We start from the raw sequence: 16,539 nt of genomic DNA on the forward strand, positions 1-16,539 counted from the left end.
ATTTCGCTTTCAAGATATTACACGCGAATGCGAAAGTATGAGACTTACTTGACTCGGCGCACTGCAGTTATCCATGCTTGTCGTCTGTCCTTCTCGCACCACTTCCCAGGAAATCTGTAGAACTTCACGGGCGGCGTACGACCTTTCGTGTTTTCGAGGCTGCTGTGGCAATCAACAACGCATCAGTATTGCGTGCCACCTTTCCTGGCTGATGAGGTCGCACTCGGCATCGCAAGAACCACGCGCACGAGCGCTCCCGCCGTACACAACACGGGCGCGTGCTAGCGCAGCGACGGCCCTCGGAACTTCCATCGGTCCGCTAGGGGAGCATTCGGCGCTGGTGCCGCGCGGGCAAACTTTAGGTTGCCTCGTCTATATGCAGGGTGTCTACCAAGTTGACATTTGCAAATTCCTCAAGTTTTCCAGCTTTTTCCCAAGTGCCTTTGCAATATTCCCTGAGTGATGCAGAACTATGTTTCATGTCAAGATGGGCTGAAACCATATCGTCCGATGCTATCACTCTCTAGTAGGAATATGAAAAAAAAAAAAACACTTAATCCAGTTTGAATACTAAGGAGTAGTGGTTATGTTATTCAAAAAGAGAATAGAAGGGAGGGGTTAGTAAAATACGCAGAAAATAAAACGTCTTTGAAAAAAATTGCAAATGGAGTCAGACATTCTCAAATACGAATAGAAAGATGCATATAGAAGCAAATATTTTCGAATATGAGCTGTTTCTATCAACTGATAGCAAGCTCAGTGGTACAAGGCCCGAACTTTGTCACAATTGAGATTCTCTCTCAACAGCTCGTAAGTCAACCTCAACTGTCCTGACATACCCTCAGCCCTTGGACGACGCCTCAGTGTTGTGTTTCACTGCTTTATAAAAAGTTTATTTTGGTTTGGAGGAGCGACACCTGCATCTCGACATCAGCCAACACTTTGCTTTTTGATCTCAAGCTCCTTCAAAATGGCAGCAGCACGCTTCCTTTCCCGTTCATCTTGAGTTCAGCTGCATCTGGCAACCGTTTGAGGATGCATCAGCTGCAAGCACTCCAAGCTTCCAAATAGAATCAGCTAGCCACGTGATTCATGGCAGTAACGAATGCTTCTGGTGCCAGCTGCGCATGCCATCTCGCCATTCCCCCCAGTGTGGGTGCCCAGTTTAACATGCACGTACCGCCATGTCTTTAACAAAGCAACTACAGTGCTTGAACTTGCAGTGAGAACGAACCTTCAATGACCTTGCAAAACCTGTTGCAGTGTTCCATTTGATATCAGTCATCAATGTGGACGAGCTATATGATGAATTGTGCCGTCTGCAACTGACAATGAGGCAGCTAGTCACAGCAAAATCAAAAGAATGTTTAGGGAACAAGTGGAGCAGCTAGCTGTAAAGCAACCCCATTGTGCTTTACATTACATTGCTGGGCAAAGGATCGCATGAAAACAAAGAGATGAATACCATGTGAATGCAATAGTAGCCCAGTTGGTGTTCACAAAGACTCGTAGTCCACTCAAAGTTAACTAGCTAGAGAAAAATTTACACACATGGAGACTGCAATAAAGTATTTGCATGCATTTGAATGCTGATGGAGACTCTTTTCAGTGCAACATTTAAAGCATATCACGTAAAATTGAAAGTGAACTACTAGGTATTGCTATGTTTTGTTGCAGGCAGCCAGAACCTGTAGAGCAGGCCCATGGGCTCTGATGGAGCAGGGCCTTTCCACTGCAACGAGGCCCAGAAAGTCGCCAAGAAGAAAGACAGCATGGCATTAGCCGAACTTTTACAGAAACTAGATGACCTAGAGTAAAATAGAGAAGCTTGCCATAGAGAAAAATGCAGCTGCCAGAGCGGCTGGTTGACGCTTATGAAACAAAACAATAAATGGGCAAGCAATCTTATTTTTTATCGCATCTAGAGCATTTTCACTAAACACACATCTCCACGAATGTGTGGAAGAGAAACACTCTTGACAGAACGAAACAACTGCGATGCCTATTTAGCACTCCATCTCAGCTATTGTTTTTCTTAGTTTCTTGCATGCTTCACAGGTGGCAATGCTGCTTGTGATGGCAAAATCGTCCTCGTATGCTTCACCATCAATACCACTGTCTGAAATGTTGTTGAGGTCACCTATGCTCTCACAGTACATTTGTACAGCACACATGCTCCAAGGATGATGGGGCAAGACTGGCTTATTGTGGCAGCCTCGAACCTCCGTTTTCTAATATGCCAAAGGCATGTTGAATGGCCACCCTTTGCTGGCTGTGCCTACTGTTTAAGCATTTTTTGAAAGGTTGAGAAGTGGCCCCACAATCTTTGTAGGAGCTAAACAACCAAGGTAACAACAAATAAGCTGTATCGCCAAGAATAATTTAATCCCCATCACACTTTACTTCAACATCCTGTGTTCAAGTGTGCTGCATTTGAACCGCATTCACATGGCACCCAGCATAACCTGAACTTTTTCAGCACCGGTTCCGTGAACTACACAGGAGTTGAACAGACCTCTTGATTGCAAAATGTGTATAACAGAGGCGCGCTCATATGTGAAAACATGGCCCAAACTCTTTCTGATGAGAAATAAATGGACAACCAGTTGAGAAAACAACCAAATGCTCTTTCCTCATTAACATTCCAGAAACAAGGGGCTCTGTCTACCAGTGAAAGATGGCCTTGCCAATGGACAAAGATGCCGAAACGCAGGGTGTGGGACGGAAACAGGCTACTCATGCGCGCAGTGTATCGTCTACCTCTGATTGAAATTGGAAGAAATTGCTTCTAGAATTTCATACCCGACATAACAGCATGCATTCATACTGCCCAGTTGTACGAATAAACTTGCAGTTCCTCCAAGTTCCGAGTGGTGATACATTTGGACAGTGTTTGAGTGTGTCCACCACACGAATATGCGAGTATCCTCAACAACATGAAATATGTATACATAATGAACACGTGTATGCTGCCATGATGGACCTATTCAACCAGGCGGCTGGTGAGGGCTCTGTCGCAACAAAGCAGCTTTATCACAAGACAGAAAACTTGGGAGAACAGTACAGGTAAAACACATGCTACTTGTGCAGTTGTGCCAAGTTTCCCGTCTTATGAACTGATAATCGCCATTCAATCACTGCCATTGTGGTGTTCGAGATATGCTCCCTACGCGCCTAGTTATCCGCGTGACAATGTTGCATTGACGATACAGCAACCATACTTCGAATGGATGCTGCAAGGGTATTTAAAGCTGTTCTACAATATTCGTGCATTCCACTTGGATATAGCTGGATTGTTTAGCTCGCACTATCAATACAACAGTACCACATTATTGCTACAGATTATGTAACAAGCATTTATATTTGATGTACTGCACACACAGACATCAAATTATTTAAACTTTGTGGCCAGCTCTTCTCTTGGGTTTTGGTTTAAAATGTAAAGGATTGATTTCAGGATTCGAATGAAAATGTTCTACAGTTGGTAACGAGTACCTCATCTTTCAGCCCTCTGTTCTTGAAGGATTTTCATCTGAACAGAGAACATAAAGGAAAGAAAAGGCATCAAAGGAAGAAAATAGAGGGAAAAATAATGAAATGAAAGCACAAGAGCACTGTCCGTGGAAGGCAAGGTGAAAGTGTTAAGGTGGGTGGATGTGTGAGCCTGAGTCTGTAGGAACCTGTAAAACTGAATATACATTTCAAGAAAGGTGAAGGAGAGAGATAGAAAAGTGTGAAATGAAGTGACAAGAATAGATGGCAAAAAAGAATCTGTCTGGTAGTCCTGCTGACGGATCACCGGAGGAATTCTCCACCATGGTTAGCTTAATCAGATGACTCGACAAGCAGAACGCAGACAAAGGTAAAAGAAAGGAAATTATGTAAACTGAAGGAAGCGGAGGCCACAATGTGGGTGCTAATAGATTGTGCTTAAGGTAGCCTGAATGCCATGTACACAAAGTCTTTCTTCAAACTTGCAAGTTTGGAGTTATCGAAGAACACTTCTACACATATAGTATAGACATTGGGGATGGAGCAAACCATCACACCTTCATTTGGGATGGCACCTGTAGGCACCTTTGTATAATTGTTATTGAAAGAACCTATATCCAGCGCAGCACATTTGGAAAAGCCTAAGCTCCACAAGAGTGCCTTTAGTACAGGCTTCTTCGAAGCCAGTATGATGACAATGAATGGTCACTTTGCCACATGCTTGCATGTCGCTCGTACTAGGTGGAGTAGTACTTCACGGAAGCCACTGAGATGCTTTTCACTTCGGGAAAAATCATCTACAGTCGAAAATGAACTTGTGAGACCTGTTGAAGACAGTGGACAGTAAATCACAGGCAAATTCTTTTTACTAGGAATACCTGCTGTACCTGGCACTGCACTCCTCATTGGTGCTGAACACTTATTGAAATTTATTATTGGAGATATGCAATGCTGCTACATACATAAATGCCTATTTGGGTTCTCTGGATTTGGTACGTCTGGCTGGGTTTTCGAAAGACAGACAAACACCCGCACTGCACTAAACGTCACTCTGAACGATGGTGTCCAGAGGGTTGTGGCATCATGTGCTGCACTTTCGCATTTGATCCTCCCAGTATCATCATCATCACATCCATGTGAAAGCAGCATCTTCTTTACTCTCACGCAAAAGCGGGAGAGTAAAAAAGATAGCTTCTTATTAGCAGTTACCTTTCATTGCTGTGTCATTCCACTCGATCCTAGTGAGCGAAGGCGTCAAACAAGGCTGAGTGTGATGAGTAAACGAAAACGACGCCAACGTCAACGAAAAGCGCATGGGTTCTTTTGCCACTAGACCACGCATGTGCGTGATCTCACCAAATCAGCGATGGCCCTGTGTTATTTTTAGGATGCGCTCTGTCACGATTGGGCCATGTATGGCGAGCGCATGGCAAAATGCTTCGTGGTGAGACAAGCACCCAGTCTGCGAGATATGGAAGACAGTAGGCTGAAGTGTCGGATGCCGGCAATCAAGGCTCCAGGGAACGTGGCATTTGTGGAGCTGCCGCCCGAATGTTGCTCTTGGCCGAGGCATTTGCCAGTACGAGTACTGCAGCTCGGAGCATGGCTTGGCCTGCTGCTGTGTAACCCCTTGTCGCGAGCATTGCGAATTGCTGGCAAGGCGTCTCCTCGATTGACTGCTCAGCAAAGCACCATTCATCGCCTGGCTAATGCCTGCATATGCGCCGAGCACTGCGGCTCGCGTGCAAGTCGTCCGCTGGGCAGGGTGACCATACCTGCAACATACACTGCGACTCGGATGCAGGCTGACGGCTGAGCGGTCGTGCCTGGTTTGTGGAGAGCAATCTTCTTCTCCCTATCCAACATAGTAGCGTCTTCTATGTTATCACGTCGTCGCCCCTCACTAGGAACCCACACTCCGGCAACCTCTCGTCTCCCGTCTACTGTACTGTGAGCTGTTTTTAACTGTGTTTCTCGGACACACAGCAGCCTTAGGAATTCTAGTCTAGTGACGTCATGCGCCTTAACATCCTTTGTGTTTGTAGTTTGGTACTTGCGGGTTTCAGAAATGTATATTTTTCTTAGTTTTCATAAATGCAGGTTATGTTTCCATCATGTGTTCGACTACTTTTGTTGCATCTTTTCCCCATCATGCAGCACGACAACCAAGTGTGATGAAAGTCCCGTAACTTCTTTACAATGAGCATCTCTTGAAAGTTGTTTGAAACACTTGCCTAATAGTTTTGGGGCTTTGAAGATACAGGAATTATTGATGATCCCCGAGAGACTTCTGAGGAGACAGAACCTGTTGTCAGCGAGTTTGGACCCAACATCAAAAAACAGGATGGCATATGCAAAGTTGCACTTAACTGGAAAGAAAACTTTGGGCTGCTTTTTAATAAATGAGTTACTACCGCTTACCATCCTTAAACTAACGGTCTTATCGAATGCCTGAACCGCACATTAACTGACATGCTAGCAATGTATGTTTCCTCCGATCATCGCGACTGGGACATTGCTCTACCATTTGTCATGTTCGCCTACAATTCCTCGCGCCACGACACAGCTGGCTATTCACCCTTCTATCTCCTCTTTGGCTGCGAGCCGACTCTGCCTTTCGAGACTCTCCTTAGACCACACTCAACTCGCCGACAGAATACACTTGGGATGTCATAGCCACAGCGACCCAAGCATGCCAGATTGCCCGCATTCGTCTTTCTGCTTCACAGACAAGCCAGAAGTGCCGTTACGACTAGCCCCATCACGATGTGCATTACGAACCAGGTGCTCTTGTGCTAGTTTGGTATCCAATTTGGCGTGTTGGTCTTCCGGAGAAATTCCTCTCGCGATACTATGGCCCTCACCGCGTCCTTCACCAGGTGACCCCTGTCATATATGAAGTGTCTCCGCTGGACGCCACGGTGCCATCACCTGTCTCTGACATCATCTACGTCAGCTGTCTCAAACCTTACCTTTCTCAGACCGATGAGCCACACCAATAAGGTGCCTTTTCTGATGGGGGTGATGCCGCAGTCGGTAATGTGGGAAGAGGACGATGATGGTGGCCTTGGAGAAGACGAAGAGGAGTGTGTAGTATTTCAGTTTCTGTTTGACCTTACACGCCGCCAGTGGCGCCAGTGTTGCCACCTGTATATATACATGCCTCTGATTAAAGAGTGCTAGTTCCGTTGCGGCCGTGACTGTATTCGTGGTTCAACTGCGGCTACCGCCGAAATACAACAATGACGACGAGGGTGGGACCTTTTCGAGGGGCGTAACCGCGCCCGCAACTTTACTACGCCATGAGCTGTATCGGGCTCGCTCCGCCGCCCCCATTCTTGCCTGTACCCGGCCGCCCTCCTGTTCCCTGGCCGCAATGGTACCGGATGTTCGAGAACTTTCTGCTGGCATCAGGAGCATCCGACTTCAAGCCCGAACGTCGCAAGGCCCTGCTGATACACAGCCTCGGCGTTGAGGGTGAACGTATCTTCTCCAGCCTACTGCTTACGTCGGATGCCGCCCAGAGCGGTGAGTCAGCTGCCGGCGGTAAACGTAGTAAGGAGAGCGGGGACGCCACTCAGCCTTCCGTTTATGACGAAGCTATCGAAACCTTAAAGCAACATTTCACAAGCACAAGCAATGTCGTCGCGGAAAGGCACCGGTTTCGCCGTCGTATGCAACAACCGGGGGAGTCTGTACAGGAGTACGTTGCTGCACTACGTGCTCTCGTGGTAGCATGTTCTTATGTGTCTCTGGAAGACTCGCTTCGTGACCAGTTCGTGGAAGGGGTCGCGTCCCAGCATCTTCGCGAACGCCTTCTTCTTGAGGGCTCGACCCTCTCGTTCCCCTGAGCAGTGGCATTAGCTTCACAAGTCGAACAGGCCAATGAGGATATTCGAGAATTTGCTTCCGGCAATGTGCAGCGCATATCAGGGCACTCTCGCTTGGCGCTATATGACCATAGAAGCATTGGAACGCGCCACCCTCCGCGTAACGATGCGCGCCTGCGTGAACCTCGTACCGAGGCAAGCCTGCAGCACGACAGCCGCCAACCTGCCTCGTATCTGCGCCCATACAACTCGTCCTCTCACTGCTATCGTTGTGGTTCGCGCCAGCACCGTGCCGCATCACCCCACTGCCCAGCCCAAGGTCAACGTTGCTATCATTGTGGTCTCATTGGTCACTTCAGCGCGGTATGCAACAAGAAGCGACGGGCCGTTGCGGTTCGTGAGCTTAGCGAACAGACATTGCCCGACAATGAAACCTTGCCCGACAGTGAAACTGACAATGAAGCTGTGAGCATTCTATGCGTGACCGCGTCCGGCCGCGCCGGAATTCCAGTCGAGGTAGCAGTTGGTCACACGACTTTAACATTCCTTATCGACTCGGGATCGTCAGTTTCCATTCTAGCGGGGGATCTTTTTGATAAACATTTTGCCGAACAAGTGCTGCTGTCCGCGCCCCGTGTGCAGCTGTTAGATTATTCAAAAAAGGCTATTCCAGTGCGAGGATGCTTTCTTTCGAAAGTCGCATACAAGGAACGCGAGGCGTCCATTCTGTTCTACGTTGTCTCGCAAGGTACATCGCTTCTGGGTATCGACGCCATTATGGCTCTTGACTTCCAGATTGATGGCTCGTCCCTCCGCTGCCTTGAGACTACTACGTCAACTAGCAGTGCTACCAACGTACAAGTTCCAGTTCAGGAACCAGTTTCATTTGCAAGTCTTCCAGCACAGTTGCGCAATGAATTTGCATGTCTTTTCGACTCCGCCCTCGGCCTAGCAAATGCGTTTGTACATCGTGTCAAAGTAAGGCTCTCGATTCCGCCCGTTGTAGCAAAACTTCGCCGCCTTCCTCTTTCACTCCGAGCTCGGGTATCTGAGGAACTTCATCGGCTAGAGCAGTTGGGCATGATAGAGCGCATTAACGCTTCAGAATGGGTGTCTCCGATTGTTGTTGTTCAAAAGAAGGATGGAGGCATTCGTGTTTGTGTGGACCTACGGGAGCCTAATAAAGCTGTCGTGACGGATAGCTTCCCTCTTCCACACACCGAAGAACTCCTCCACAGTCTTTATGGGGCAACGCATTTTTCGAAGCTAGATCTCGCGTCGGCCTATTACCAGGTTTTGCTCGATCCTGAAAGCCGTGACTTGACCGCTTTCATAACTCACGATGGCCTCTTCCGCTTCAAGTGCGTTTGCTTCGGGTTGGCATCCGCCCCCGCTGCATTTCAACAAATGATGTCAAAAATCCTTCAAGGATGTTCTGGTGTTTTGTTCTATATCGATTACATTATTGTTTTCGGGAAGAGCGAACAGGAACACTTGGCCAACCTGACCGCTGTACTGCGGGGCATTAAGGAAGCAGGGCTCAAGTTGAATTACAAGTGCGTATTTGGCGTACAGGAACTTTCCTTCTTGGGACACAGGATCACACCGCAAGGCATCTCTCCTTTGCCAGAGAAAATTGTTTCCATTATGAATACTCCGGCCCCCACTGATAGTACTAGTCTGCGCTCTTTCCTCGGACTCATCGAGTATTATGCCAAGTTCGTTCCCAGGCTTGCTGATGTGGTAGAACCAATGCGAGCTCTTCTCCGGAAGAACCAGCCATTCATATGGAACGATGCTGTAGACGCCAGTTTCGCCCAGGTGAAGTTTCTGCTCTCTTCTAGCAAAGTCCTGCACATGTTTGATGCGTCCCTTCCGGTTGTAGTGTCCACTGATGCGTCCGACTGCGGACTGGGTGCTGTTCTCCAGCAGGTTGATGGCCACATGCTGCGAACTGTTGCCTTTGCTTCACGCACACTTTCACCTGCAGAGAAGAAATACGGAGTTGGAGAGCGTGAAGCGCTGGCGTGTGTTTGGGCCTGTGAGCATTGGCATACGTACTTGTGGGGACGGCATTTCACGTTGCGCACGGACCACCAAGCTTTGGTCTCGCTGCTCTCTTCTCAAGGCACTGGGCGCCGTCCCCTTCGCATTGCACGCTGGTCCGAATGGCTGCTTTGCTACAATTATACAGTAGAGTATCGGAAGGGGTCTCAAAATCAGGTGGCGGATGCCCTTTCTCGCCTTCCAGTTCCGTCTCCGCAGGAAAATGTCTCATTTGATGAGGTTGTGTCCTTTGTTGAGTTACCGTGCCTCACTAAAGAGCAGTTTCAACAGGCCCTTCGTGATGACTGCATGTTAGAACAAGTCAAGATCTATGTCGCCACATCTTGGCCTGCACATAAGACGCTCTCGGGCGAAGTTCAGCCTTTCTTCTTGGTACGTGAAGAATTGTCCGTCGTTGACAACCTGCTCCTACGCGGCGAACAAATCGTCGTTCCCTTGTCTCTCACACCGCAGGTAATCGCTGCTGCCCATGAAGCTCACCCTGGTATAGTTCGAACAAAAGCTCGGCTACGAGAACGGTACTGGTGGCCAGGCATGGACAGGCAAGTGGAGCTTTCCATCCAGAACTGCAGCATATGTCAGATGGCTGACAAAAGTACGAAGACTGCTACCACCCCTTTGCAGCCAGTACCCCTGCCAGAGCGTCCATGGCAGAAACTTGCTGTTGACATCGTCGGCCCTATAGAGAGAGCCCCACATGACTGCAGATACGCCATTACGCTCATCGACTATTTTTCCAAGTGGCCAGATGTTCAATTCTGCAGTGAAGTATCCTCCCGCACAGTCATCAACTTTTTGCTTCACGTGTTCGCCCGTGAAGGCTATCCGGACGTGGTGGTCTGCGACAACGGGCCCCAGTTCTCATCTAGGGAGTTCATTGAGTTCCTCAAAGATCGCGCCATCCGCCTTGTGCACTCTTCCGTTTACTACCCCCAAGCAAACGGACTTGTCGAGCGGTTTAACCGGGTTTTCAAGAATTTTGTGCAGGTCGCTATGCTGGAACAGCGTCCGCTTTACCAAGCGGTAACAGAGTATTTGGGCATATATCGCTGCACGCCACATGCCACTACGGGAGTTCCACCGTCTGTTCTCCTACACGGACGGCGACCGAGAACACGCCTTGACGTTGTGGGTCACCCATCACCAGCTTTCTTCAGCGATCCTGTTTCCGAACTTCATCGTCTGCGCCAATGAGTTCAGAGCAAGCAAGACTACAGCAAAGAGTACACCGACCATCGCAGGGCCGCGAAGAAGACAACAGTGTCTGTTGGTGATTACGTTAGAATAAGAAAACCTGGAATATCGGTTAAGGGAGACCTCGCGTTTAGCCACCCGAGAAAGGTGATCAGTCAACAAGGTCCATCAATGTTTCGGCTTGATGATGGACGAACCTGGAACGCGTCGAAGCTATCCAGGGTACCTGCTGCTTCAGCCACATGGAATCAGCAGCATAATACTGTTTCCGAACCCGTGACTCCGTCGTCGGCATCTCGGCAATCCAACGATTACGCCTCAACAGCTCGTCCTGAAGCCTCACTAACTACGCCCACGCTACGAGCTCCAGCGTCAGCTGTGCCAGATGACCGTGTGCTTCAACGTCGGGTCCAACCACCGAGGAACAGAAGGCCTCCAGATCGATACCGGGACCACATGTAGCTTGTGTGCTAGGTGCAGACGGGTGCAGTGTCAGAACTTGAGTGCTTGCATGAACTATGTGCACATGCCTGTGTCTCTGCGAGCAATTGGTCGTTTTTGCTTGTCTTTTTGGCATTGCTTGTCCTAGGCCATGCTGTATAATTATTCCATACAGTATTATTAATGATGAGCACATGACATGTATTGTGAAGATAATTGTAATTAATTGCAAATACTGTATATATGTATAACAACACTAATCTATTATCACTTACCTTGTTCTTGTAAGGAGGGGACTATGTAGTATTTCAGTTTCTGTTTGCCCTTACACGCCGCCAGTGGCGCCAGTGTTGCCACCTGTATATATACATGCCTCTGAATAAAGAGTGCTAGTTCCGTTGCGGCCGTGACTGTATTCGTGGTTCAACTGCGGCTACCGCCGAAATACAACAGAGTGTAGTATTATCGCTTCTCCACGTTTGTTGGCTCAGCCATTAAAAGCCATCTGTAAATAGATGCACGCTTCTTCCTTCCCGTAACAGTATATTCACTTTTTGGCATTTTTTATAAGTTGCGATTGCAAAATTTGTCCACCAGGAATGCTTCCATGGTGAATCGAAGCCTACTGGTTGTTTTTTGTTGTGGGCACCTTCCGCGCATGTTATTTGACGTTGTATTGCCGGGTATTTTGCCTCATTATAGCAAGAACGGCTGAGAAGTGGACGAGGAAGAGGAAGTTTTGCGGCAACCAATTTACAAGGAAAGAAACGAATAAGGAGCCGGCGTGTCGAAGTGCTAGTTTTTCAAAAATAGGGGTGAGTGCGCCATGTGACACATTTAGCGTGGAAGAGGCTACCGCTTCAGGATTTCGTTTAGTTGACATTGAGATCCTTCGAGGCTTTCTACGGGAGTCGGCATTATGTAAGAAATGCGGGAAAGGTGAGCTTCAGCTAAATGAACAAATTGATGAGAGGAGTGGACTGGCGTGCACCATGAATGTCTGTTGCGATAAATGCGATGCGACGAGCTCATTCAAGACATCTAAGCGATCACGGAGAGGCTTGTTTAAGGTAAATGAACGGTTTGTTTTTGCGCTATGGACAGGTGGAAAAGGACTGCTGGCTGGCCGTGCAATATGCACTGTTGTGAACATGCCTCCGCCGCCTTCGAAATTTGCGTCGTACACTGCGTGCCTACTTCATGCAACAGCGACAGTTGTTTCATGAAACATCACTCGGGCCATTGACGAGGTGAAGGCTGACATGCATGGCAGTTCCCAACCATAAGAAATCGCTGCTACTGTGGATGGAACCTGGATAAAGAGAGGGCATTCATCCCTGCACGGTGTCGTCACACTCATTTCAGCTGACACAGGCAAGGTGCTAGACTTCGAAGTGGAGACTAAGTTCTGCTATCTGTGTTTGCGAAATCTCCACACTGACAGCAGCCAAGACGAGTGCAAAGCAACACACATTGGATTGTCTGGAGGTATGGAAGCTGCGGGTGCTATGAAGATTTTTGCGCAGTCTGTTGAAAAACATGGAGTGATGTACGTCAAATATATTGGTGATGGGGACAGCAAAGCATACTTTGCTGTGAAAGAAGCAAAACCATATAGCAAAGACATTGAAAAGCACGAGTGTGTTGGCCATGTGCAAAAGCGTATGAGAACCAGGCTTATATCCGTGTCACACGGGCAACTCGGATCTCCTTCAAACTTCCTTCCCTTAAAGGACCGCAAGGGAGTTTCACCTCAAAAGAGTTAGCTCCGTGTCACACGGCCTATAAGCGAGCTGTTGAAAGCTGCCGCTGGGGGCCAATTAGGCGCTGCTCACCTCGTACGCAGTCATGAAAGAAACACGTTATATATTGCTAAAATGTTTTGGTTACTAGTCTTTTCTTACAAAATACAATTATTTATGCATTGCATTTTAAAAATGTCATCTATCTTAAAGACAAAAAAAAAAAAAGAAAACGAGCATGTACTCAACATAGCATGTACCTCATACACAGAGTTTTGTCCGCTCTGCTAGCCACCATGTGCCTACTCGTGTCATTCGCGCGGTTGTGGCTGGTTGTGCCGGTTTCGCTTTCTTCGTGCGCCAGCGTCGCACACGCATTGCTGACACACTCGCTGCTGTTGTTCCTTGGTTCCATGGCTGTAGTCGGCTAGGCATTCTGCTGTTTTACTGTCGTGCTGGCTGTTATTGCGGAAACGTGTATTGTGGTAGGGTGGTAGTGTGGTCTGGGATAACTTTTTTCTTTTGCATGCTTGCGTGACTGTGCGCATTTGTCATAAGATCAACTATGAGTGACGAGAGCGAGCATGTGAGGAAGCAGTGTGAGATAGGAGCCCTCACTTTGGCGACGATCTCATCAATGGACGTCGAAATCGACGCAGCTGCAGAGAGGGTGCGCCTGATCAAAAAGCAGTTGTTGCTCCACAACATGCTAGCAGCATTAAGGCAAGTTTGGGCCTACCATCGCGATGGACAATGGTTTGAAAAGATATTGCCAAACTTGGGAGGGGAGTGCTACCGGCAATCATTCCGAGTGTCGGAAACAACCTTCAAATACATAGTTGATGTCTGCCGACCAACAATGACCTGACAAATCCCATATATGCGGCAGGCTGTTGGTATAGAGAAGAAAGTCGCCGTGGCGATCTATAAACTGTGTTCGTCAGCTGAGGACCGGACAATTGCTCATTTGTTCGATCTGGGGAAGTCGACGGTTAACACGATATACAGAGAATTCCGCGAAACCGTCGTGGAGGTTCTGGAGGCAAAGTGGGTAAAGATGATGACTACTGGTGAGGTCACCAACCATATGAGGGAGTTCCAAGCTGTTTGTGGCTTCCCACATACAGTAGGTGCCCTAGATGGGTGCCATTTGCCGGTTTCCCCACCGAAGGTGCATGCCAGCGCATACCAGTTAGAAACCTGAAGACTAGTTTGAAATGTAAGAAGCTGTCAGATGGACTTCCACTATCTGGCAGAGGCCGTCTCACAGAGAAGGATATTGACTCCCTACGATTTTACTACAGCAAGGCCATTCGTGAGAACACGGATAGCTTAGAAAGCAGGCGACAGGCCGTGTGGGCAATCTATTTTCAGAAGTTATCCACTGACAAAGAGCCCAACCATGGACTGTGCCCCAAAGGAGCGTCATCATGGTGTGGGTACAATTGTGCCCTCAGTGAAGGTAATACTGAGATATATTGCCATAAAAACAGCCTGCCAACTGCTGTTCTGGAAGCAGTCAAGCCAGTGTTCCAGGCTTTATCATCACCAGGCCTTCTGAGCAAGTGTCTCCACGGCAGTACACAAAACACCAACAAGTCAATGAATCAGCTGATTTGGTGCCACTGTCCGAAAACAACATTTGTTGGCACTGACACGTTGAAACTTGCCACTTGCGATGCTGTGGCGCACTACAATGACGGCAATCAAGCACGAATCGGTTTTGGAAACACTTGGCATCACGCCAGGTGTGTTCGGTACAGTCGGTCTGAACCAGCTTGACAAGGAGCGTGTTGAAAGGGCTGAGTTCCGAAGCTCATCAGAAAGCAAGGAGCATCGCAGAAAAAGAGAAACATGAAGAAAGGCTTTGGGGAAGACATTAAAAAAGCCAGAAAGTGTGTGTACTCTGCGGGTGCATTTCGAACTGTTGTAGTGCAGGCACAAACATAAAAATGCATTTTTCTCAAAATCACTTTTTTCAAATATTTCGGAACTTCATGTACCTTTTCTGGAAAACTATACAGCCGATTACACTGAAATTTTCCCAGATTATACTCACATCCCTTGCAAGTAATCTGAACCTAAATGTTTGAAAAAATCACTGTTATCATTTAAAAAAAAAAGGATTATTAGAAAGACCCTCCACGGTATGAGACATGTGACGGCGATATTTTTTTTTTCTTGTGACGTGAATGCGGGAAAGCATTTTTTAAAGGTTCCAGTTAAACCAACTAATATACGGAATTACTGTGCAAAATGCCACGGTCATGCTATCTTTTGTTTCTGAGAAAACGTACATTTCATTTTCCATCATAGCTTAAAATTTGGTTCTCAACTACAAAAACAATATTAAAGGGAAGCTGAAAGGTTTTCCAGAAAAAATGAGTGAACATCTGTACATAATAGTTTTCAACCCTCCGAATTCGAATATCATATCGAAATTGAGCGAAAGAAAGCGCAAATATATATTATTTTGACGAAAAGTGCAGCAGCGGACACGCCCAGCTCGCGCGTCTCATTTCTGCCTGTGATTGGTCGGGCGCCTCGTGACGTCAACACTAGTGTTCGTCCGAACCGACCGCTGCCGCTACACATGAAGTGCGGTGCCAGGTAGTTTGGTGCTGTTTTTCTGAGACGGTAATGGAAAATTGAGAGAGACTGCGTTTTTCTGAGGAGTTCGGCGTTACTCCCTACATGTACGAGCCGATTGCGAAGAGCCGGCCCCTCGAAGAAGCAAACGATGCTGCTGCGAGCAGTGCTTTCGACGCGAATGAAAGCGAAGTCTTGGGATCTCCTCGTGTTAGAAATGCTCTTTGGTGAGTATGTTTTTTGCAAAGCGATCTAGTGATCTCGCCGATCTTTCGCCGATCTAGTGAGCTCGTTTCCGGTCAAACAACTGTAGTGTTGTGTTCCTGCATGCCTCCTCGTGGAACGTAAGCGGGGATGCGATCGTCGGCATTTGTGCGCTGTCCAAAGCTGTCGGCAATCTACAAAGACGGTTTAAATGCGTGAAAAGCTTCCCGGTTCATGCAGTACGTGTAGTGACCTTCATCTGTGCGCCATACGCACATTACTCGTAACCGAAGTCGTAAAGGCGGCGAATTCTGTCGGCTACGAGACACGGTCGGTTTCTCGCTGTGCGCGAGAGAAGGGGGGAGCGTAGTGTCCTGGAGTGCGCCGGCTTTCCAGCACATGCAAACTCTACATTTGCACTGCGTTATGGTAGCTGCATGCAGGCTGTTTTACAACACACGTGCAAATAGAAAATTCACGGCGCTTTGCGACGAAACCTGCGTCAAGGGCGGGAGATAAACATGCACCTTCCGTTCAGCGTGCTAACACGAAGGAGCTCGCAGTAAATCAAAATCCAGGTTTGGGCGAGTTCGTGTATTCATAAGGCCTTCCAACACCAGTTATCATCAGCCAGTCCGCACTCGTGCCGTCTTTGTTTTCGTTGCTCCGATCTTTTCGCGCTGCGTTTAGAAAGCCTGCTAGTGGCACGTAGTCCTCTCTCATTCTGTGGCCATATACAGCAACTGCGCAGGCCGAATTGCAGGGCTGGCCGTATACGTGCTGCGTGCTTGATAATGTATCAAGCTAAGGTGCACTTGGTAATTTGATACTAGTTCATTGCATGTGTTCATGAGTGCAAATGCTTCTTTGGTAGTCTTTGATGCCATTTTAAACACACTTCACTTTTAATAGGTGTTCGTGCCATCACTGTATCCCAATGAACAATGAAGAGGACTGCTGCTGCTGTCAAGAAATTAACG

The 16,539-nt window shown here is 47.8% G+C and overlaps 1 protein-coding gene and 1 pseudogene across 1 annotated transcript in view; one reads left to right on the plus strand and one right to left on the minus strand.

The window, feature by feature from the left end:
- Positions 1–16,539, minus strand: part of LOC142573066 (uncharacterized) — a 241,610-nt gene that overhangs the window by 47,044 nt on the left and 178,027 nt on the right. The window lies entirely within an intron of this gene.
- Positions 6,795–14,716, plus strand: LOC142570658 (uncharacterized; annotated as a pseudogene).

Source organism: Dermacentor variabilis, chromosome 2, assembly GCF_050947875.1.
Source record: "Dermacentor variabilis isolate Ectoservices chromosome 2, ASM5094787v1, whole genome shotgun sequence".
Taxonomy (NCBI): Eukaryota; Metazoa; Arthropoda; class Arachnida; order Ixodida; family Ixodidae; genus Dermacentor; species Dermacentor variabilis.